This window comes from Helianthus annuus, chromosome 6 (genome assembly GCF_002127325.2).
Source record: "Helianthus annuus cultivar XRQ/B chromosome 6, HanXRQr2.0-SUNRISE, whole genome shotgun sequence".
Taxonomy (NCBI): Eukaryota; Viridiplantae; Streptophyta; class Magnoliopsida; order Asterales; family Asteraceae; genus Helianthus; species Helianthus annuus.
The window spans coordinates 146,935,468-146,961,708 of record NC_035438.2 but is presented as its reverse complement, the minus strand read 5'-3'; positions in this window follow the sequence as shown (position 1 = coordinate 146,961,708).

Sequence of the window (26,241 nt, the reverse complement as noted above, 5' to 3'; positions counted from 1 at the left end):
TAATGTAGATGGTGTGTAACCTGTTCTAACACTCATACAACATGATAATAAGTATTATAAGTGGTCTAAGCTTGTTTGATCCGACCATTTACTATTTTGACCCGGTTCGGAACCGAAAGTCGCAAAACTTTGACTTTTGCTTTGACTTCAGTTCTGACCCGTTATGGTATGATTTAGATATGCCTTAGGACTCTCTTAGGGCCAGGTTACGTGATGGTATAACCCTCTGTGACCGGTTCATTGTTTGTCCGAGTCTTTTGCACATTTCCGTTAAATGCTTAAAAGTTGACCATAACGCCCTTTTTACTTTAAAACGAGAATTTTGGACATGTGAAAGAACGTTAACCTTAGTTACTGATTTCTAAGCATGTCCCTAAAATTTCACGTTAATCTGAGGTCTAGAATAGGAGTTATGCTAAATAGCGCAATTACGGAAACTTTAGTAATTAAACGGCGCAATTAGCATAAAGCCTATCTAAACCCAAATTCGACACCAAACCTTTTACACACTGATGTAAAATAATATTTTGGGATTTTTAAAGATTTTTAACTATTTTTAACCTGCTCATAACCTACGGTTATGGCATTGATTCGGTAAATACCGAATATACCCATTTCGAACATAAAATGAGTTCTACAAGGTATTTTGACCCGAATCCAGTTGTTACTGATTTTAAATAGTAAATAGAGTATTTTGGACTTTATAAACTGTTCGGAAAACTCAGATTTCCTGTAGAACTCGGAAACCTCTTTTATAATCTTTAAAATGACCGAAATACCCCTACGGGGCGTATATTGGGATTAAACTCGTTATGGGCATAATGGAAGGTATCCTACTGATACCACAACCTCTTTAGAGCATATTAACTTAGGAAACCTGTGTAGGACTCTTACGGTTACCCGTTACGCCTTTTACGCGTACGGTTAGGTTTATGTAACTAGTTTACATAAACTAGCCGAAACGGGTCAAACCTTATCGTTTTTACTTCAAAATCCAGAGTGTGGTTATATTACCCATATAAAACAAGTCTTCAAACTTGTTGGGTCCAAACCACATTCCATTCCCGGTTTTCGCCTTTCACGCGATTAAACCGTAATTATCCTTTGAAACTGACCGGTCTAAGCTAAGGCTAAATTAAAGACCCGTTAGGATTATAATAGGTTGTTATAAACCTTCGTTCCAGAATAGGAGACCAGTAAAAGATACTTGCATTTGTTTGTTGAGGTTATTACTTGCTCAGGTAAATACTTTTAACGTATTTTCCGTTATACGGGCTTGGGTTACGGTATACAAAATACCGCTTGGTCGGGCAATTGACCCCAACTCATTAGTAGTTGGGTATTATCAATGTGACCCGTTTAAAAATTTGTTTTGTTGGCTTTACGCCTTTGGGAGCTTAATGACCATGTCCCGGATATCCTTGGCATCATTTTACGAAATGGCCACGACCTTGACACGCGGGTGTAGGCGTACACCCGACAATGTGTCCATGATGATAAAGGTATGACCGTTGGTTTTCCCGCCACGGTTTTATGCTATGTGGTGTGTTAATTAACCTTAAACCCGGCACGACCCGGGTGACTGAACGCATAGTGAACATGTAATTCTTTTACAAGATTCAATTTGATTAATTATCCCAAGTTATAAAGAGTTTGTGCCTTGTGCATTCAAATCAATTTTATTAAACCTTTTACAAAAGTGTCGGTTGAATGTATTTACCAGTGTAAACAGACGTATTTTCCCCAAAAAGATTAAATGCAGGTTCTACACGAAATAGGCTGGCCACTCCTTAGCATCGTTAGAGTCTCGCATGCTTGGGATGCCACTATCTGTTGAAAAATGTTTCTATTTTATTTTGATCCCCTGTGGATTTATTTCGACTACTTGTGATACTTGGATATTACATTCGATGGTTGAAATATATCTATCTTTATGCTTCCGCTGTGCATTTAAATATTGTGTGGTTTGATATATTGTTGCCAACTACGTCACGGTAATCCCCCACCGGGCCCACCGGTGAAATGTGTGGAAATCGGGGTGTGACAGGTTGGTATCAGAGCCAACGTTGAGTGAATTAAACACTGTCCTTATGTGTTTAATCTCGATGACACAATTGCACATACTCGAGTCTAGACAAGAACATAGGACAAATTCGAATTGTGGTTCTAGTTTGTCTTTTAGTGTTTATTGTTGATTTAAAATTTGTTAAGCAGGAAATATGCCACCAGCAATCAGAAGAGGAGGAAGAGGCAAAGGGCCGATCACTACTCACAATGATCACGAGGCCGGACCTTCCAACATGCGAGCACCTTCCAGCACAAGGAATGAGGAACCTCAGAGGCGTAGGAGGAACCTCTTTGAGCCCGCAAGACGGTCTACCTCACACAGTTCGACACCTTCATACCGTCACTCTTTTGGACCAAATTCGGAGAACGAGCCCATTAACCCTCAACCTTCGTTTATACCTCTCCAGCGTTCTGTTTCGCACCGTTCCTATGGCGATCCCACTCCTTTCTTCCAAGGCCAGTTCAACCCGGCTGATTATGTCCAAGAACCAATAGGTTATAACCCTTTAGGACCCAAAGACCATTTCTCCGAAGATGATGCGGTAGATATGGACGAGGACACGGATCCCATCGAACCTGCAAGAGGTACTCCCAACCATCCTATCGAGATCTCTGATGGGTCATCCTTTCATGGAACCCTATCAGGGTCCAGACAGTTACCAGGCGAGGTTCAACCAGTGCGAATGGTACTTTACACCCTCTCACCATTCTTCACCTCACCAGCAGCAACAACAACAGCAGCAGTTACGCCACCGCCTCCACCGCCACCAGTTCATCAAGCACCTCCAGATCCGCCAAGGTGTAGGAGATCAGGCACACGGATGTCCACACGAGGAGGGGAATTTCACTTTAGCACCCCTCGCCACTCGAGTGCAAACCATTTTCCGCCACTGCCTAAAGACCCAGCAATGGGTGGACCTTCGAGTCACCCTGCAGAGGTGAATTCTGCACCAGTTGCACCACCTCCGCCACCATTCGGCTATGATAACCCGATACCAGCATACGCCGGATCCACAGCACATAACCCGTTTGAGTTGCCGACTCACACTCACTATAATTATGCTGATGCCGACCCATACTTGGTACCGGCCAATTACAACGCTCTCCATCCCGAAGGACCTTATGGAATTCCTTGGGGATTAGGATACGCAGCCCATGGGTATCCAGCACCTGCTAGACCTCCGGTTCAACAACCGTCACAGCAGCCACGTTTTTCCCCACCGGAGCAGGAAGAAATCCTTCACCGTTTGAATAAGGTAGAACGAGATTTTGAGCAAGAACGTAAGAACAATCGTGGATTCTTCAAGGGCTTAGCAAACCTGTTAAAGGGGAAGAAGAAGCGAGATCATTAGTCTTTATATGTTCTGTTGTATCTCCTATTTTAATCAAGTCCCTGTGTGGACATTTATTTGTATGTTTAGTCCCTACATGGACATTTATTGTATGTTTAGTCCCTGCGTGGACCATTGCCATTCAGTCCCTGCGTGGACTTATCTTTTGTCCCTGTGCGGACATCTATCCTTGTATTTGGTCTCTGCGTGGACTTGTTTTCTGTAAACCTCTGCGTAGGTATTTCATCTATTTAAAAGTCCCGTTTAGGGCAGGGTGTAATCGTTCTTATGATTAATGGAATGTTAAGTTTATAAATTTCATTTTTGTCATTTTAATACATTATTATATGAAATAAATTAAAAATCATTCCTTTTAAATAAGTCTACCTAAATAAAGAATCTTAATAGTGAGACCTAGCCTGGTGTCATTATAAGACCTGGCCAAGATGGTGAGACCTGAGTAAAAGATTCAGATTCCTGTTAACCTTTGTAAACATGTTAACATTCTTGGTAGATGTGATCCGTTAAAATCGCACGCGTCATTCTTATATAAGAATCCTTCAAATGATTCCTAGACCTAAATTAATGATTCATAAATCATGGGTTTAAATCATCAATTAAGATGATCACTTATCAAACATCCAATAGTGATGTAGTGCCTACGGGCCATACTTATTGTTATATAAGAACAAAAGACAGTTGTAGTCTATGACTCCCTGTCAGAAAAGGTAAAAGGACTATGGTTCAAACCTTCATGCCTTGATTCTCTGAAATCCTGGCTGATATATATAAAACGTCCATGTGACTAGGCTTTTGTGCCACTAACAATATTGTTGTAAATAGGATAAGTTATATTCAAATCCTAAATAAAAGTGAGTAACAAATTAACCAAATATGGTCTATGTTTACCATGGTTAATGAATTGCCATAAAAGACAATTCCATAATAAACTCCTTAATAAAATTCTGTCATATTCTTTGTAGCAGATCAAGATTTCAATGGCTGACCCAAATGGAGCTGATAGTCATTCAAAAGAGGATGACAATGATAACGCCCAAATTAATATAACGGGCACGGAATTAAAAGCCTTGGTAGACGACGCTGTTAAGATGGCCTTGGATCGGCAGTACGAAGAATATAGCGAGTCTCGAAGCAGGACCCAATCTGCACCACACTCTAAACCAAGAACCCATTCTGAACCTCACAGCAAACCACCCTCGACCCAATCTAAGCCTAAGAAGGACGACGATCGGCACTCATCAAATGAGAATAGTGTCCGTCCTAAGAATAAAGTGTTCAATGATACACCTCGCGCCAAGGGTTGCACGTATAAGTACTTTGTTTCCTGCAAGCCCCGAGATTTTACTGGGGAAAAAGGCGCGGTGGATTGTATGACCTGGCTAGACGAAATGGACATAGTTATGGACATTAGTGGTTGTGCTGAGAGGGATGTGGTGAAGTTTGTATCCCAGTCATTCAAGGGTGAAGCCCTAGCTTGGTGGAGATCATTGGTTCAAGCCTCTGGGAAGGTTGCTTTGTATAGCATGGCATGGGAGCAATTTATTGCTCTCATCAAAGAAAACTACTGCCCTCAGCATGAGGTTGAGAAGATAGAGTCTGATTTCCTATCACTGGTCATGAAGAACCTGGACTGCCAGGCTTATCTCACAAGTTTCAACACCCTGTCAAGATTGGTTCCGTACCTTGTGACCCCGGAACCCAAACGGATCGCGCGTTTCATTGGGGGTTTGGCCCCAGAGATAAAAGCTAGCGTGAAGGCTTCTAGGCCTGCTACATTTAGATCCGTGGCAGATATATCTCTGTCTCTTACGCTGGATGCAGTAAGACAGAGATCTCTGAGAAATGCTGACACTAAGAAGAGAAAACGTGAAGATGACGATTCACGTAGGTCAAGCAAGAAGCATCAGGGGAATCGTGACCACAAGAAGGGATCAGAGACCAAGAAGAATGACCGACAGTCGGGCAATAGGCCCAAGTGCAATGTTTGCAAGAAGCACCATTTCGGAAGGTGCAGGTGAACAGAAATCCCAGCCGAAGGCATGTGGGATTTGCAAGTCCTCTGAGCATAGGACCCTTGAATGTTAGAAACTGAAGGATGCAACTTGTTATAGTTGCAACGAAAAAGGGCACATCAAGACTAACTGCCCGAAGATAGTGAAGAAGGCTGAAGAAGGGAAAAAGACCAATGCCAGGGTCTTTCAGATGAATGTTCAAGAGGCTATCCAGAACGACAACGTCATAACCGGTACGTTTCTTATCAATGATGTATTCGCAAGAGTATTATTTGATTCTGGAGCAGATAAATCCTTTGTGGATAATAAGTTTTGTGAGTTATTAAAATTGCCTGTTAAAGCCTTGAAAGTGAACTTTGAAGTAGAATTAGCTGATGGGAGCTTGGAAACAGTCTCAACTGTTTTAGATGGATGGGTTATATCCATTAGGAATCACTCATTTCCTTTATCCATGTTACCCTTTAAACTAGCTGGTTTCGACGTAGTATTGGGTATGTCACACCCCCAAAATCCACCCGCGGAGTACCACCGCTTGGGAGCGTGACTGACCAGGATCAAGCCATCAATCATATCAAACATAGCATTTAATAATAAAAGCAGTTAATGTAAATCATCATGACATGATTGATGTTTCAAAAACCAAACATCGTTCAAATAGCGGAAGCATAGTATGAAATCTCAAAATAGTTATAAGTTCAGATAAAGTTCATGATCCAGATCCCACAATGACCTGCCCCTCCCTGTGCAAGCTCCATAATGTACCTAAGGTCCTGCAAGGCATGCAACAAATAATCAACAAACTAGTTGAGCGAGTTCACAGAAAGTGAGTTCATAACATAGTGCATAAGTTTAGCTAGTGGGGGCTTCCCATACTAGTGTGTACTAAAGGTGGGGGCTTCCCAAACCTTGTGTTTATATTACTGGTGGGGGCTTCCCACGTTTATCCTTACTAATGAGGGCTTCTCATTAGTGGTACTTACTAGACTAACTTCCAACCATGTGTTCTTCTTTACCGAGAACAGGAAAACATACAGGGTCACGTAGGCTTTACGTGACGTGCCCTTCCCCGAGGACATTGGTACGCGTGGGGGCTACGTAGGCTTTACGCAGCGTGGCCTTCCGACCCGGAAGCCAGTGGATGGTATTGGGTTACGTAGGCTTTACGTAACGTGTCCTCCCGACCCGGGAGACATATGGAAATTACTGGGTTACGTAGGCTTTACGCAACGTGTCCTGACTAACCTGAGGACGATGGTCTATAGTCTAGAGAATGCGTAAGTACGAGTAACTCTTTTAATATCAACATATTCAACCCACTTCCCAACCCGGGAATCCCATGCCTTGGCTGTGTGAACTCACCTTGGTTTGCTCGGCAGATACACAAAGAGTACAGGTAGCAAGTAAATGGTCAACCTCGTCCTATCATGGTTATTATACAAGTCAGGTTTTGACTAAGGTAATACACGTGTGCACCACATTTGTTAACACGTTACTATCACGTATGCATGTGAACAGGTAAAAGCATAGCATGAATATTCATGTGCGATCCAATGTCTAAGCCCGAAATACAAACAGCCCAAATAACATATCAGCCAATTCATATAACGGCCCAATCTAAACAGTCCAGATTCTCAATCGGCCCAAATAGTAAACGCATACAAGTCCAATAACAAACAGTCCACAAATCCAATCATTGGTCCAAACGGTTGGGCCCGTGACAGTGTAGGCCCAAACCGATGTACGTGCAAAGGTGGTCTCGAGTCGCAACCGGCGATCTCGAGTCGCAACCGAGAGTTACGAGTCACAGCAGGAGATTACGAGTCGCAACAGGAGGTTGCGAGTCGCAATGGTGATTTCGGCTCATCATGGTCCGGTTACGAGTCGCAACGGGACTCGCAACCATGGTCTCGACTGGTGCTGTTGTGGTCTCGAGTCGTGACCGTGAGGTTTCGACTCGCAATCTGAGTCGCAACCCAGTGTGTAACTGATTTTCCTGATTTCCTAAATTCAATCCCAATCACTACCGTAAATTCAGCAAACAAGTTTGGCAGTTTCGGAAATCAGATCAAACTCATAATTTAATCAGTTTCAAAACACATTCAACATGTTCATTTCATGTTTAAGAACAGCATCAAAACTAAACCGAATCATAATCATATCATCATACTAGCATGCAACCTAACTCTTTAATCACAACCGGTTATCAAACAACATCCGGACCAATCCAATTCAATAATCATGCAGCCGGTTCACAATCAATAATAACTATTATCATAAACAACATGTTAACAAGAATCCTTCGGGTATCAAGCAATTATCAACATACAAACAATAACACACAACCAATAACATAATCACTAACCGGATTAAAGAAGGAAAAGAGGGTGATCCGAGTAGGGGTATTCTTGCCGTCGGGTTCCAAGCGACCTAGAGAGAGAGAGAAAAAGAGTCTAGGGTTGTGTGTGTGTGATGGTGTTTGTAACAAATGAGAAAATAACCAAGTCCCTAAGGTGTTTACACGGTAGAGGGGTGGGCCGAGCCCAACTCGGCTGCCTAATGGATCCGATTTCAAAGTGTGGCCCAAACGGGCTTGTGTGACCGGTTTGTGTAGTTTGGGCTCGTGCAACACATAACATACATACACACATAACGCACATAAACAAATATTCATTTAAAATCATATAATTCAGTTCTCATAAGCACGTAACGTTACATCAAAGCAAGTCTAAAGTTCGAGTTGTCACATTATCCCCAACTAATTGGAAATTTCGTCCCGAAATTTGGTATGCACTCACTGAGGAAGCTAGGTAAACTGTATTGTTCACTGGTTTTCTTGGGGTGTCACATCCTCCCCCCGTTGATCTGGAATTTCGTCCCGAAATTCCGAAGTAGTAGCTTCAGTCTCAGTAGTGGTTGCATTGGTGTCGAATAACTGAGGGTACTTTTCTGTCATCCTGTCTTCGCGTTCCCATGTGTACTCAGGGCCACGTTTGGAGTTCCAGCGAACTCGAACAAGAGGGATTCTCTTGTTTTTGAGGACCTTCACATCCCGGTCCGTGATTTCAACTGGTTCCTCGACGAACTGCAACCGCTCGTCGATAGTGAGTTCCTTAAAAGGAATGATGAGGTTTTCATCTGATAGGCACTTCTTTAAGTTCGATATATGAAAGACATTGTGAACTGCCCCGAGTTCAGCTGGTAGGTTCAACTTGTAGGCTACCTTGCCAATCTTTTCTACGATTTCGAATGGTCCGACATACCGCGGATTCAGTTTGCCCCTTTTGCCAAAACGTACCACACCCTTCCAGGGTGAGACTTTCAATAAAACCCGGTCCCCGACTTGAAATTCCAAAGGCTTTCTACGCTTGTCCGCGTAGGCTTTCTGACGGTCGCGTGCTGCCGCCATGCGTTGTCGTATCTGTGCGATCTTTTCTGTGGCGTCCACTACGATCTCTGGACCCGTGATCTGACTATCCCCCACCTCTGCCCAACAGAGAGGTGACCGGCATTTACGCCCGTACAATGCCTCGAATGGAGTGGCTTGAATGCTGGTGTGATAACTATTATTATACGAGAACTCCACCAAAGGGAGGTGCTTTTCCCAGCCGTTGCCGAAATCAATAACGCATGCCCGAAGCATGTCTTCGAGAGTTTGGATCGTACGCTCAGACTGCCCATCGGTCTGAGGATGGTATACTGTGCTCATGTCTAGTCTGGAGCCGAGAGATTTATGCATCGCTTGCCATAGCTCTGACGTGAATCGTGCATCGCGATCCGAAATGATAGATGTGGGCACCCCGTGCCTCGAGACAACTTCTTTAAGATAGACGTCTGAGAGAGTGGAGAACTTGTCCGTTTCCTTAATCGGCAGGAAGTGTGCAGACTTAGTGAGTCGATCCACGATCACCCATATCGTATCGTTCCCACGCTGGGATCTAGGTAGGCCTGTAACGAAATCCATGGAAATTTCTTCCCATTTCCACTGTGGTATCTTAGGCTGCTGAAGTAGGCCAGCTGGTTTCTGATATTCGACCTTGACTCTCGCACAGGTCAAGCATTTTCCAACGTACGTAGCGATGTGGGCCTTCATGCTAGGCCACCAATAAGTAGTGCTGATGTCGTGGTACATTTTATCCGCCCCGGGATGTACTGAGTAGCGAGACTTGTGTGCTTCGTCCATCACAAGTTCGCGTAGACCGCCATAAAGTGGGACCCAAATACGCCCCGCTACATAGTAGGCGCCGTCTGCCTTCTGTTCCATTTGCTGTCGTGAGCCGCGTAAGGCTTCAGCCTTGACGTTTTCGGGCTTCAATGCTTCTACCTGAGCATTTCGTATCTGTGTAGGGAGGCTAGACTGTATCGTAAGCTGTAGCGCTCGCACGCGCTTCGGTAAGGTGTCCTTTCGACTTAGAGCGTCAGCCACAACATTGGCCTTGCCTGGATGGTACTTGATAGCGCATTCATAATCGTTCAGTAGTTCAACCCATCGTCGTTGACGCATGTTCAAATCCTTCTGCTTAAGAATATGCTCGAGACTCCTGTGATCGGTGTAAATCGTGCACCTGGTACCGTACAGGTAATGTCGCCATATCTTAAGCGCGAAAACAACAGCTCCCAGCTCTAGATCGTGCGTCGTGTAGTTGCGTTCATGAACCTTGAGTTGACGAGAGGCGTAAGCGATAACCTTGTCGCGCTGCATTAACACACATCCAAGTCCCCGAATGGATGCATCACAATAAACTACGAAATCATCTGTGCCCTCTGGCAAAGAGAGGATAGGTGCACTGCAAAGTCTATCCTTTAGGTGCTGAAAAGCAGTCTCCTGGGGCTCTCCCCAGCGATAGGTGACACCCTTCTGTGTCAGTAACGTAAGCGGCTGAGCAATCTTCGAAAAGTCTCTAATAAACCGTCTGTAGTAACCTGCCAGACCCAAGAATTGGCGTATTTCTGTCGGTGTACGCGGTGCAGGCCAGTTCCTGATCGAATCTACCTTGGATGGATCGACATGGATCCCATTCCTGTTCACCACATGGCCTAAGAAGTGGACTTCACGAAGCCAGAAGTCGCATTTAGAAAGTTTAGCGTACAGCTGTTCCTTCCGAAGGAGTTCCAATATAAGGCGAAGATGCTGCTCGTGTTCCTCCTGACTCTTGGAGTAAATCAGGATGTCGTCGATGAATACTATGACGAACTTGTCGAGATAGGGTTTGCACACCCTGTTCATAAGATCCATAAATACAGCAGGCGCGTTCGTTAACCCGAACGGCATGACGAGAAACTCGTAGTGACCGTAACGAGTTCTGAAGGCTGTCTTGGAGACGTCCTCATCCCGGACTCTCAGCTGATGATACCCAGACCTCAAGTCTATCTTCGAATAGTAGCACGACCCTTGCAACTGATCGAATAAGTCGTCTATGCGTGGAAGAGGATAACGGTTCTTCACCGTTACTTTGTTGAGTTCACGGTAGTCGATGCACATCCTGAACGTACCGTCTTTCTTTTTCACGAAAAGTACTGGAGCTCCCCAAGGCGAAGAGCTTGGACGAATGAAACCCTTTTCCAAGAGCTCTTGTAGCTGTTTTGACAGTTCCTCCAATTCTGATGGAGCTAGACGATATGGAGCGCGAGCTATGGGTGCTGCTCCCGGAGCGAGCTCGATTTGGAATTCGACCTGTCGATGAGGCGGTAAGCCAGGTAAGTCTTCAGGAAACACCTGAGGGTAGTCACGTACAATTGGAATATCCTCCAATCTCTTTTCTTTTGCGGACGCATCTGAAACAAGAGCCAGAATGGCTGTGTGACCCTTTCGTAAACATTTCTGCGCCTTCAAAAAAGAGATGATGCCAACCACAGCACCACTCTTGTCGCCTTGAACTTTTAGAGGTTCCTGACCAGAACGAGGAATGCGAATAATCTTCTCGCTGCATAAAATTTCTGCCTGGTGTTGGGATAACCAATCCATCCCAATCACGACGTCGAAGCTACCCAAAACTATGGGAATGAGATCGATAGAGAAAGCTTGACCAGCTAGTATAAGATTACAACCCTGAACTACGTGCGTGGCTTCTAGACTTTTACCGTTAGCTAACTCTACTACGTGTTTGGTGGGTAAAAGTGTTGGTGCACGTTTTAGCAGTTGACACATTTTTACAGACATATAGCTTGTATCCGCACCCGAATCAAACAAAACAGTAACGTAAATATTGTCGAGGAGAAACTTACCCATAACTGCGTTGGGATCGTTCACTGCGTCGCCTCGACCTAGCACAAAAGCGCGTCCCCTAGCTTCGTTGCCATTGTTGTTACCCCCGTTGTTGTTATTCCCGTTGCCCTGGTTGTTGTTGTTGTTGCGGTTCTGGTTCTGGTTCAACTGGGGGCAATCGCGTTTGTAATGACCTTCAGCCCCACACTGGAAACATCCCCGGTTTCCACGCTGTGGTTGCTGCTGCTGCTGCTGGTTCTGTGGGGCAGGTTGCTGAGGCTGCTGATTCTGATTCGCAGGCCGTGGACTCCTACAGTCTTTGGCCTCGTGACCCATCTTAAGACACCTTTGACAACGACCCTTGTTGCACGGGCCATTGTGATGTCTGTGGCAATTGTAGCACTTAGGCTGACTTCCCTGATATCTCCTCTGTCTGTGACCACCAGAGGATTGCTGACTGGGACTCTGATAGTGGTCAATCTTCTGCTGCTGAGCTTGTGGCTGAACAGATGCTGAACCCTTACTAGAATCTCCTTCCCATTTTCTTTTGCTTTCACTAGTAGTAGCAGGAGTAGCCGAAGGAGTGACTGTAGCAGTAGCGTTAACACGCTTAGGCAGTTTATTCTGATCCACTGCCTGGTCGGTGATGCGATGAGCGAGACGCTGGATTTCCTGGATATTGTCAAGATTAGCTGAAGTAACATGGCTCTGAATCTCCGGTGCCAACCCTTTGAGATATATCTCGATGCGCTTGTATGGAGGATCCACCATAGTAGGACACAGAACGGCTAGCTCATTGGACCGTTTAGTATACGCTTCAATCTCTGACCCAACCATTTTCAGGTTATACAGCTCGTCTTCTAGCTTGTGAATATCTTCACGCGTGCAATACTCACGCTTGATGAGTTCCTTGAAATCGTTCCATGGGGTGGCGTTAGCAGCTGCCAACCCTAAGATCTGAACTTGGGCGTTCCACCAAGTCAGTGCTATTCCTTCCAAAGTGCCGGTGGCAAACTTGACCTTGCGAGCCTCAGGGCACTCGCACATTTCGAATACTGATTCTAGCTTTTCAAACCAATGGAGGAGTCCCACTGCCCCCTCGGTGCCGCTGAAAGAGTTTGGACGACAGTCCATGAAGTTCTTGAATGTGCAGACAGGCTGCTGCGCGTGTTGACCTATTGTGTACGAATAGGACGAAGTCAAATACGAGAGTTAATGTAGGATCTAAAGATCCTAGTGTGTGCCTATACTGCAGGATATACTACCTGCTTGAGCTGCTGCAACTGCCGCAGCAACTTGAGCTTGAACGAGAGCCTCTAGCTGGGCTTGTGTCATGTTGATTCGTCCAGACATGATCTTCATAATAAAAGTAACGTAAATGAGAGTGGTTCGCGAGTAGGGCGATGACAGAAAAGCGTAAGCACGTAGGGTTTCTCATGCTATAGTATCATGTGTATCTAAGCGTAATGCGAGCAAAGTTCTAGGCAATTCTAGCAAACAGGCAATAAACATAAACCTTATTACCTAGGATGTCGAGTCTTGCACGTGGAGCGAAGCGTCGTTGTGGATCGTTGAGAGCACTGTTCTGGTTATAGTCCGGTTTTAATAAAAACGTTTTCCCCATACTAAAACCTAGTTCTCTATAACCAATGGCTCTGATACCAATCTGTCACACCCCCAAAATCCACCCGCGGAGTACCACCGCTTGGGAGCGTGACTGACCAGGATCAAGCCATCAATCATATCAAACATAGCATTTAATAATAAAAGCAGTTAATGTAAATCATCATGACATGATTGATGTTTCAAAAACCAAACATCGTTCAAATAGCGGAAGCATAGTATGAAATCTCAAAATAGTTATAAGTTCAGATAAAGTTCATGATCCAGATCCCACAACGACCTGCCCCTCCCTGTGCAAGCTCCATAATGTACCTAAGGTCCTGCAAGGCATGCAACAAATAATCAACAAACTAGTTGAGCGAGTTCACAGAAAGTGAGTTCATAACATAGTGCATAAGTTTAGCTAGTGGGGGCTTCCCATACTAGTGTGTACTAAAGGTGGGGGCTTCCCAAACCTTGTGTTTATATTACTGGTGGGGGCTTCCCACGTTTATCCTTACTAATGAGGGCTTCTCATTAGTGGTACTTACTAGACTAACTTCCAACCATGTGTTCTTCTTTACCGAGAACAGGAAAACGTACAGGGTCACGTAGGCTTTACGTGACGTGCCCTTCCCCGAGGACATTGGTACGCGTGGGGGCTACGTAGGCTTTACGCAGCGTGGCCTTCCGACCCGGAAGCCAGTGGATGGTATTGGGTTACGTAGGCTTTACGTAACGTGTCCTCCCGACCCGGGAGACATATGGAAATTACTGGGTTACGTAGGCTTTACGCAACGTGTCCTGACTAACCTGAGGACGATGGTCTATAGTCTAGAGAATGCGTAAGTACGAGTAACTCTTTTAATATCAACATATTCAACCCACTTCCCAACCCGGGAATCCCATGCCTTGGCTGTGTGAACTCACCTTGGTTTGCTCGGCAGATACACAAAGAGTACAGGTAGCAAGTAAATGGTCAACCTCGTCCTATCATGGTTATTATACAAGTCAGGTTTTGACTAAGGTAATACACGTGTGCACCACATTTGTTAACACGTTACTATCACGTATGCATGTGAACAGGTAAAAGCATAGCATGAATATTCATGTGCGATCCAATGTCTAAGCCCGAAATACAAACAGCCCAAATAACATATCAGCCAATTCATATAACGGCCCAATCTAAACAGTCCAGATTCTCAATCGGCCCAAATAGTAAACGCATACAAGTCCAATAACAAACAGTCCACAAATCCAATCATTGGTCCAAACGGTTGGGCCCGTGACAGTGTAGGCCCAAACCGATGTACGTGCAAAGGTGGTCTCGAGTCGCAACCGGCGATCTCGAGTCGCAACCGAGAGTTACGAGTCACAGCAGGAGATTACGAGTCGCAACAGGAGGTTGCGAGTCGCAATGGTGATTTCGGCTCATCATGGTCCGGTTACGAGTCGCAACGGGACTCGCAACCATGGTCTCGACTGGTGCTGTTGTGGTCTCGAGTCGTGACCGTGAGGTTTCGACTCGCAATCTGAGTCGCAACCCAGTGTGTAACTGATTTTCCTGATTTCCTAAATTCAATCCCAATCACTACCGTAAATTCAGCAAACAAGTTTGGCAGTTTCGGAAATCAGATCAAACTCATAATTTAATCAGTTTCAAAACACATTCAACCTGTTCATTTCATGTTTAAGAACAGCATCAAAACTAAACCGAATCATAATCATATCATCATACTAGCATGCAACCTAACTCTTTAATCACAACCGGTTATCAAACAACATCCGGACCAATCCAATTCAATAATCATGCAGCCGGTTCACAATCAATAATAACTATTATCATAAACAACATGTTAACAAGAATCCTTCGGGTATCAAGCAATTATCAACATACAAACAATAACACACAACCAATAACATAATCACTAACCGGATTAAAGAAGGAAAAGAGGGTGATCCGAGTAGGGGTATTCTTGCCGTCGGGTTCCAAGCGACCTAGAGAGAGAGAGAAAGAGTCTAGGGTTATGTGTGTGTGATGGTGTTTGTAACAAATGAGAAAATAACCAAGTCCCTAAGGTGTTTACACGGTAGAGGGGTGGGCCGAGCCCAACTCGGCTGCCTAATGGATCCGATTTCAAAGTGTGGCCCAAACGGGCTTGTGTGACCGGTTTGTGTAGTTTGGGCTCGTGCAACACATAACATACATACACACATAACGCACATAAACAAATATTCATTTAAAATCATATAATTCAGTTCTCATAAGCACGTAACGTTACATCAAAGCAAGTCTAAAGTTCGAGTTGTCACAGATTGGTTATCGTATAACCAAGACCAAATTGTGTGCAACAAGAAGCAAGTGGTAATCAAGACTCCGTCTGGAGAACCACTTACCATTCAGGGAGATACTCGGCATGGATTGCCTGCACAAGTATCTATACTAAAGGCATCCAGATGTTTGAAGAAAGGATGTGTCATTTATATGGCACAGGTGACTATTGGTGAGGAGAAACTCAAGATTGAAGACATCCCAGTCATCTCTGACTATCCTGAAGTTTTCCCGGAAGAACTGCCTGGTTTGCCACCAAATAGGCAAGTGGAATTCAGTATCGACATCATTCCAGGAGCAGCGCCTATCGCAAGAGCACCATACAGATTGGCACCCACGGAAATGAAAGAATTGAGAACGCAGCTAGATGATCTGCTAGCCAAAGGTTTTGTAAGACCCAGTTCGTCTCCATGGGGAGCACCAATCTTATTCGTCAAAAAGAAAGATGGTTCGATGCGTCTATGCATCGATTACCGTGAACTTAATAAAGTTACAATCAAGAATAGGTATCCTCTGCCCAGGATCGACGATCTGTTCGATCAACTTCAAGGAGCGAGCTACTTTTCTAAAATTGATCTCAGGTCAGGCTACCATCAATTGAAGGTCAAGGACGAAGATGTGCACAAGACTGCATTTAGGACTCGTTATGGTCATTTCGAGTTCCTAGTGATGCCTTTTGGGCTCACTAATGCACCTGCCGCATTCATGGATCTCATGAATCGCGTCTGCAAGCCGTATTTGGATAAATTTGTCATTGTCTTCATCGATGACATCCTCATCTACTCAAAAAGTCAAGCTGACCACGAGAAGCATCTTCGATGTATTCTTAAACTGCTTCATCAAGAAAAGCTTTATGCCAAATTCTCTAAATGTGAATTTTGGCTACGAGAAGTTCAATTCCTTGGACATGTAGTCAGTGAGCGTGGTATCCAAGTGGATCCCGCCAAGGTTGAAGCCGTCATGAATTGACAGGAGCCGAAGACGCCTATAGAGATTCGCAGTTTCCTAGGTCTAGCAGGATACTACAGACGTTTCATCGAAAATTTTTCAAGGATTGCTGCGCCCCTAACTTCTTTAACTAGAAAGAATATAAAGTTTAATTGGGGCCCTAAGCAGCAGGAAGCCTTCGACATCCTTAAACAGAAGCTAAGCAATGCTCCTGTGTTGACATTACCGGAAGGAATGGAAGAATTTGTAGTGTATTGTGACGCATCGCACACCGGGCTGGGTTGTGTGCTTATGCAGAAGGGCAAGGTGATTGCCTATGCTTCACGACAATTAAAGGTGCATGAAAAGAATTACACCACCCATGACTTGGAGTTGGGTGCCGTTGTATTTGCACTAAAGCTATGGAGGCATTATTTGTATGGCATTAAATTTGTGATCTATTCTGATCACAAAAGCCTCCAGCACCTGTTCAATCAGAAAGATTTGAATATGAGGTAGCGACGTTGGATGGAAACTCTGAATGATTATGACTGTGAAATAAGATACCATCCAGGCAAGGCCAACGTAGTCGCAGATGCCTTGAGCAGAAAAGAAAGAGTGAAACCAATAAGGATCAATGCCAAGAGCATTGAAATCAAGAACAGTCTGAATGAGAGATTGTTAGCTGCACAGAAAGAAGCTGTGTCAGAAGCTAACTATCCTAACGAAAAGCTAGGAGTAACTGAAGAACAGTTATCCTATGGCAAAGACGGAATTCTGAGGTTAAACGGAAGGATATGGGTTCCTGTTTATGGAGGTCTTCGGTACGTTATCCTCCAGGAAGCCCACAGTTCCCGATATTCCGTGCATCCTGGAGCGGACAAAATGTACCAGGACTTGAAGGCAAACTTTTGGTGGATAGGCTTGAAGAAGTCTATAGCCACCTATGTAGCAAAGTGTTTGACTTGCGCGCAAGTAAAAGCTGAACATCAAAAGCCGTCAGGCTTGCTACAACAGCCCGAACTTCCCGAGTGGAAGTGGGAAATGGTGACGATGGATTTCATCACCAAGTTGCCAAAGACAAAGAAGGGAAACGATACAATATGGGTAAAAGTTGATAGATTGACCAAGTCAGCACATTTCCTACCCATAAAGGAGACTCATAGCTCCGATATGTTAGCCCAGTTGTTTGTAGATAAGATTGTAGCCCTTCATGGCGTGCCTGTGTCTATTATCTCTGACAGAGATACCAGATACACGTCACACTTTTGGAAAAGTTTCCAACAATCTTTGGGCACACGTTTGAACTTCAGTACGGCTTACCACCCTCAGACAGATGGACAGAGTGAGCGTACAATCCAAACGTTTTAAGACATACTTCGTGCATGTGCGATCGACTTAGGTGGTAGTTGGGATAACCACCTACCATTGGTCGAGTTCTCCTATTACAACAGCTACCATACGAGCATTAAGGCTGCACCTTTTGAAGCCCTATATGGTAGAAAGTGTAGAACGCCCGTTTGTTGGGCAGAAGTTGGAGATGTCCAGATGACAGGACCTGATATAATATTTGAAACAACGGACAAGATTGTCCAAATTCGCGATCGATTGAAAGCTGCCCGAGACAGGCAGAAAAGCTACGCAGATTTGAAGCGTAAGCCTTTCAATTTCGAAGTAGGCGACAAGGTATTGCTTAAGGTATCACCCTGGAAGGGGGTGATGCGATTCGGTAAGAAAGGCAAGTTAAGCCTGAGATATATTGGACCCTTCGAGGTAATCGAACGTGTCGGATCGGTTGCCTACAAATTAAACTTACCGGAAGAGCTCAGTGGTATCCACAGTGTGTTCCACATCTGTAACCTGAAGAAGTGTTTCGCTGACGAATCACTGGTTATACCGCACACAGATGTACACATCGATGAAAGCTTAAAATTTGTTGAAAAACCTGTGTCGATCGAGGATCGACAGGTTAAGAAACTTCGCAGGAAGTATATACCGATTGTTAAGGTAAAATGGGATGCCCGTAGAGGTCCCGAGTACACGTGGGACGTAGAGTCCACGATGAAAGAAAAGTACCCTCATTTATTTCAATAAATCTCGAGGTCGAGATTTCTTTTAAGGGGGTGAGGATGTAACACCTCGAAATTTTGCGTCCTATAATGTATTGACACGTGTCATAAGTTTACACGTGGTAATAAATGCTAAATAAGGACTAAAGTTGACAAACATAGAAAGTATGTGAATCCGAGGGTTCAAAATGTCAACAAGGGATAAATATACTGTACAGTAACCCTAAATGATGCTCGTACCTTCAAACGAATGAATCATGGATCGTACAGAACGAAATGCAGAAGAAAGTGAGAGATTACAAACTACAGGGGTTAAATGTGTCAACATGTTTAAGTCATACCTCTGAGTGACCCTTTAACGAACCCGAGACTTTGTAACAGTAAATTACGCTCACTAGATTGTACGATATAAATTTCGCGAAGTTCCGTTTTAAAACGAGAAAGTTATGATCAAATTCGTATGCGAGGGGTTAAAAGCGTCAACGATGAAAGTTAGGACTTTTCGGGTAGTAATAAATTAACCGAGGACTTAACGGCGCGGGTAAAAGTCACGGGGCCCATATACGTAATTAAAAGAGGCCCAAAACGCAAAGTTACCCCTTCGAAACGCCAAAGGCCAGCTGCAATAATGAAAAAGATTTGAAAATCTTACTTTTAGGTCTCAGGCGGGCCGCGTAAAGGCAGCAAAGGGCTTTACGCGGGCCGTGCTGACAGTGAAGATATGGGCTCTGACATTGAGATTCAAGCGGGCCGCGTAAAGGTTACATGATCTTGGACGCGGGCCGCGTCAGCCTCCCAGATGCAGAAAAGTCAGACAGAAGCACTGTTTGCTGTTTTAATCGACTTATGGACCATTATTAAGAGCATGGGCGCCCCCTAAACGTCCCCTAGCACTCAGGGACACTTGGTGATCATCCAAGAACACTTGTAGGCATTGTTGTCAATGATCTAAGGTGTATAGTTTACTATAAAGGGCCACTTAGTGCATCAATGTTCTTCACACCTTCAAACAACACTTCTGATCATTTCTGGAGCTCAAGTGCCTTCAATACTCATCCCTGGTCGTGCATAGGACTCTTGTAAGTGTGCTCCACCCTTTCTTGGTTAAGTTTTGCTTAGATATAGCTTAAAAGTCAATCCGTCGTAATTAACGATTGACTTAACGGATAATCACAACTGGTCCAGTGATTAGCCAAATCAAAGGTAGTTATATGTTGGTAATTATGTGGGCTTTAAACCCTTAAAAGGGCACCCTCTGATTCCCACTCTAACTAGTCCAAATGTCGGGTCAAAGTTGCTTAGAAAAAGTCAACAGAATGCTAACTTTTGATTTTATGCATAATCAGTAATGTAGATGGCGTGTAACCTGTTCTAACACTCATACAACATGATAATAAGTATTATAAGTGGTCTAAGCTTGTTTGATCCGACCATTTACTATTTTGACCCGGTTCGGAACCGAAAGTCGCAAAACTTTGACTTTTGCTTTGACTTCAGTTCTGACCCGTTATGGTATGATTTAGATATGCCTTAGGACTCTCTTAGGACCAGGTTACGTGATGGTATAACCCTATGTAACCGGTTCATTGTTTGTCCGAGTCTTTTGCACATTTCCGTTAAATGCTTAAAAGTTGACCATAACGGCCTTTTTACTTTAAAACGAGAATTTTGGACATGTGAAAGGATATTAACCTTAGTTACTGATTTCTAAGCATGTCCCTAAAATTTCACGTTAATCCGAGGTCTAGAATAGGAGTTATGCTAAATAGCGCAATTACGGAAACTTTAGTAATTAAACGGCGCAATTAGCATAAAGCCTATCTAAACCCAAATTCGACACCAAACCTTTTACACACTGATGCAAACTAATATTTTGGGATTTTTAAAGATTTTTAATTATTTTTAACCTGCTCATAAACTACGGTTATGGCATTGATTCGGTAAATACCGAATATACTCATTTCGAACATAAAATGAGTTCTACAAGGTATTTTGACCCGAAGCCAATTGCTACTGATTTTTAAATAGAGTATTTTGGACTTTATAAACTGTTCAAAAAACTCAGATTTCCTGTAGAACTCGGAAACCTCTTTTATAATCTTTAAAATGACCAAAATACCCCTACGGGGCGTATATTGGGATTAAACTCGTTATGGGCATAATGGAAGGTATCCTACTGATACCACAACCTCTTTAGAGCATATTAACTTAGGAAACCTATGTAGGACTCTTACGGTTACCCGTTACGCCTTTTACGCGTACGGTTGGGTTTATGTAACTAGTTTACATAAACTAGCCGAAACGGGTCAAACCTTATCGTTTTTACTTCAAAATCCAGAGTGTGGTTATATTACCCATATAAAACAAGTCTTAAAACTTGTTGGGTCCAAACCACATTCCATTCCCGGTTTTCGCCTTTCACGCGATTAAACCGTAATTATCCTTTGAAACTGACCGGTCTAAGCTAAGGCTAAATTAAAGACCCGTTAGGATTCTAATAGGTTGTTATAAACCTTCATTCCAGAATAGGAGACCAGTAAAAGATACTTGCATTTGTTTGTTGAGGTTATTATTTGCTCAGGTAAATACTTTTAACTTATTTTCCGTTATACGGGCTTGGGTTACGGTATACAAAATACCGCTTGGTCGGGCAATTGACCCCAACTCATTAGTAGTTGGGTATTATCAATGTGACCCATTTCAAAATTTGTTTTGTTGGCTTTACGCCTTTGGGAGCTTAATGACCATGTCCCGGATATCCTTGGTATCATTTTACGAAATGGCCACGACCTTGACACGCGGGTGTAGGCGTACACCCGACAATGTGTCCATGATTATAAAGGTGTGACTGTTGGTTTTCCCGCCACGGTTTTATGCTATGTGGTGTGTTAATTAACCTTAAACCCGGCACGACCCGGGCGACGGAACGCATAGTGAACATGTAATTCTTTTACAAGATTTAATTTGATTAATTATCCCAAGTTATAAAGAGTTTGTGCCTTGTGTATTCAAATCAATTTTATTAAACCTTTTACAAAAGTGTCGGTTGAATGTATTTACAAGTGTAAACTGACGTATTTTCCCCAAAAAGATTAAATGCAGGTTCTACACGAAATAGGCTGGCCACTCCTTAGCATCGTTAGAGTTTCGCAAGCTTCGGATGCCACTATCTGTTGAGCAATGTTTCTATTTTATTTTGATCCCCTGTGGATTTATTTCGACTACTTGTGATACTTGGATATTACATTCGATGGTTGAAATATATCTATCTTTATGCTTCCGCTGTGCATTTAAATATTGTATGGTTTGACTATATTGTTGCCAACTACGTCACGGTAATCCCCCACCGGGCCCACCGGTGAAACGTGTGGAAATCGGGGTGTGACACTATTCATCAAGTCCATGAAAACAGCAGGAGCATTAGTCAAACCGAATGGCATAACTGTGAACTCATAATGCCCATAATGAGTGCGGAAAGCTGTCTTGGGAATATCTTCTTCATGCACACGAAGTTGATGATACCCAGAACGAAGATCAATCTTCGAAAAACAAGTAGCGCCCTGTAACTGATCAAAGAGATCAACAATGCGAGGTAGGGGATATCGATTCTTGATGGTAAGCTTGTTAAGCTCACGATAATCAATACACATCCTGAAAGATCCATCCTTTTTCTTGACAAAAAGAACAGGAGAACCCCAAGGTGAAAAACTAGGACGAATAAAACCTTTGTCAGAAAGCTCCTGAAGCTGCTTCGACAGTTCTTGCATCTCAGACGGTGCAAGACGATATGGAGATCTGGCAATAGGATTTGCACCAGGTACGAGATCAATACAGAACTCGACTTGGTGTGCTGGGGGTAAACCAGGTAATTCTTCAGGAAACAACTCCGGATAATCCCGAACAACAGGGATATCTTGAATAGACTTACCTTTGCCTTTATCTGCTATAACATGTGCCAAGAAGGCCACATAGTTCTTTTTCAGATATTTCTGAGCTTGAAAACAAGACATAAGCTTGAGACTACTAGCAGGTTTCTCACCATGAACCTGTTGGATCTCACCTGTCGAGAGCGGAACACGTACAATCTTCTCGAAACAAACTACCTCTGCGTGATGCTTAGCTAACCAATCCATACCCACTATAACGTCGAAGCTTCCAAGTTGCATTGGCATGAGATCGATAGGAAAAAGATGGTTGTTAAGGTTCAACTGGCAGTTACGAAGAACAGAATCAAGAACAACGGGATCACCACTAGCAACTTCTACTGTCAAAGGCTTTCCTAGTTTCGTTCTAGACACGCGAAGAAATGGCTCAAAAGATAACGACACAAAACTCTTATCGGCACCTGAATTGAAAAGAACAGATGCAGGTTGATTATTAACAAAGAACGTACCGTTGACCACTTCATTGTCTGTTTGCGCCTCTTGTGCATTCATATTAAGGACTCGCCCATGAGCCTGAGCCTGATTTTGATTCACCAACCTTGCACATTGATTCCTGTAGTGGGTCAGATCCCCATAGTTATAACAAGAACCAGGCAGGTAATGAGGTCGTGCAACTTGAGCTTGTTGCTGAGCAGGAGGTTGAGCAACTTGTTGAGCTGGGTTCTGAACTGCTCCACTCTGATTAGCAGGAAGACGACATGTGGCAGCAAGATGACCAGATCTTCCACAGTTAGTACAATAACGACACTGGAGGTGTGGCTGATGATGACCGATACACCTGTTGCACTGAGATGCATTGCCAAGGTATGGTTTCTTGGCAAGTGGTTGCGCAGGCTGATTTGGAGCAGCTTGATTGGCCTGTGCAGTAATGGCAAAGTTTTGGGAAGCCTTGTGCTTCTTAGACATCTTAGCAGACTCAGCTTTCTTTCCCTTCTTGTTCTTACCTTCAGCAGACGCCTGCTTCTTAACCATGTCACCCTTCCTGTGTAGCTTACCCTTTCGGACCTGCGACTCAGTCAATGTCGCAGATAGCTCGATCGCCTGATGAATTGTGGTAAGGTTACTACCAGTGATGATATCTTGCACAGAGTCAGGTAGGCCATCAATATACCTCTCGATAGCCTTCTCGAGTGGGGTAACCATGGTAGGGCAAAGTAAAATCAATTCTTCATACCTATCAGTATAAGCCCGGTGCTCACCACTATCCTGCTTAAAATCATCAAATTCCCTTTCTAAAGCTCTCAGTTCATGACGATGACAAAACTCCCTCATCATAAGAGCCCTAAGCTCGGCCTAAGTTTGTGCTAACGCAACCTTAGCACCACGGTCTCTCATAACCCCGTTCCACCAAGTAAGAGCCCTATTCTGAAATACACTAGAAGCAAACTCGACTTTCCGATTTTCAGGACACTGAACATGACGGAACGTACTCTCAATGCTCTCGAACCACTGTAGGAGCCCAGTTGCTCCTTCAGAACCACTAAACTTGAGTGGTTTAGCCGAATTGAAACTCTTGAAATTGTGTGGAGCATTCTGGTTATTGTTGGCTTGGTTCACCTGAGCAATAATGTCTGGGAGTACAGCAGCCATATGTTACGCCATGATATCTGCCATTTCGGCATTGGATAACGGATTTTCGCGACGAGGAGGCATTCTAAAAGAGGAAACATGAGAGGAAAACGAGTGAGATGATTAGATGAAAAGCATGAGATGATACAAAAATCGACAAAAGAAAAGATGGTGGTCATTCGTTCGTTACCACAAAGCGAACAAACGACACACAGTGACTAATCAAAGTAAATGGGTCAAAAATAATGTATCGCGAAGACATGCTCGCCTATAAGTGAACACTCACCCCAAAAGTTCCCAGGTAAGAGTGACTGGTCCGATTATGTGAATTTGTACGAACACTCTAGTCTTAGACAGAAAACCCGAGGTACAGGCATTCACTCTTTCAGTTTGCACGTGTTCACACTATTTAGAACCCAAAACTTTGACGAGATTTTGAAAACTTGGAAGGCACAAGGCCAAAAGAATCATTCAAAAATAGATGATTAAATTTTCAAAATCATTTTGAAAAATCGAAGGGTTCAAAACCTTATAATAAATCATTTAAAAACAGATGATTAATTTTCAAAAATCGTTTCGGAAAATTGGGTTCTTGTTTTGGCAATCACCTAAGGATAGGTGAAGTGCATGTTTTAAGATCTAAACACAAGATAACTTGTGTTGGGGTCCTAGAAAGGTTATAGTTTAGGTTAAAGCATTACTAATAACCTAATTCCCTATAACCATTGGCTCTGATACCAACTCTTCTTTCACACCCCGACCACGTAAAACATCAAATCGTGGCGGAAACGTCGGGGAGTGTTGTAACAGAATTATTGTTTCACAACCATGGCATTTAAAGTTATGTTTTATTTATCAAACATGAGAGTTACATTGTCTTAAATGAAAGAAAACAAGAGTACATAACATTATTTAACTAGTCTAGCTTCATTTTATGTCACTAAGGCCCGAGTCCACCCTAGTGTATCCTGCTCAAACCTATGCACCAGCTCCTGAAAACACATGTGAAGATAGGTACGTCAGCATAAAAATGCCTGTGAGATACATAGGTTTTATGAAAATAGGATTCATAACTTAGGTTTAAAGAAATGTTTAACAAATATTTGTCATGAATTTTGTTAAGTGTTTTCTTTTATAAATCATATGAAAACGCGATAAGAAATCAGATTATATAAAAGAAAGGTGTATGGTTAATAATATAACCAAGTTGTTGGTGCAGTCATCTGTCGTCTTCGTCTTATGTCGAGTCTCGAGTTTGTTGCAGATCAGATTGGACAAGAAATCAAGAGAATTGAAAGCCTGGCCGTTTGAAGGATATCTAGCCGTTTGAAGAGGCTTCCGCTTGAAGCCTTTCCGTTTGATCTTGACCATTTGAGTGGTGGTCGTTTGAGTGAAGCGTCCGTTTGACCATGTTCAAACGGACAGGATCTGTTAGTATAAATACCATTCAAACGAGTTCATTTGTAACGATTAAGAAAACTGATACCGAGGTGCTGCCGGTAGTTTCTTGTATTGTAATCACTGTCATATCAATAGAAAAGAGGTTTAAAGTATATTCAAGCTGTTTTCTAGTGCGTTTCTTAGTATTCCGCCTCTGAAACGTACAAGAGCTCTTCCGATCGACTCATTCAGGTCGCGAAACCGGTCCTACAAGTGGTATCAGAGCTCAGGACGAGGAGTTCTTACCATATTCAGCTTGGAAATCTTGTTTTCTACACCTTCTGTTCAAAGCCGATACTTTTCACGGTCAAAATCAGCTCAAAACTTCACACTGTGTTCAGAATTGTTAACTGACAAAGCCTTGAAAGTTTCAGACTGAAAATTGAAGTAAAATTGATAAAAATTGGCTGTCCGTTTGTAATCATTCGACAAAATGATGACGTCATGAGACCTTCCGTTTGAAACCAAGTCAATCGTTTGAACTGATCGTTTGAAAACAGTTCCCATCGTTTGAAGCTGTTGTCCAATCGTTTGAATCAAATTCTATCGTTTGAAATCACAATAGTTCGTTTGAAAAGTGATCCTGTCGTTTGAACAATATCTGTTTGTTTGAAAGATACTTTCTATCGTTTGAAAGTTTCCTGTCGTTTGAAAGTCAACCGTTTGAATCAACTACCGTTTGAATTGTGTTGTCCGTTTGAAAGCTGTTTAGTTTGTGAAATATG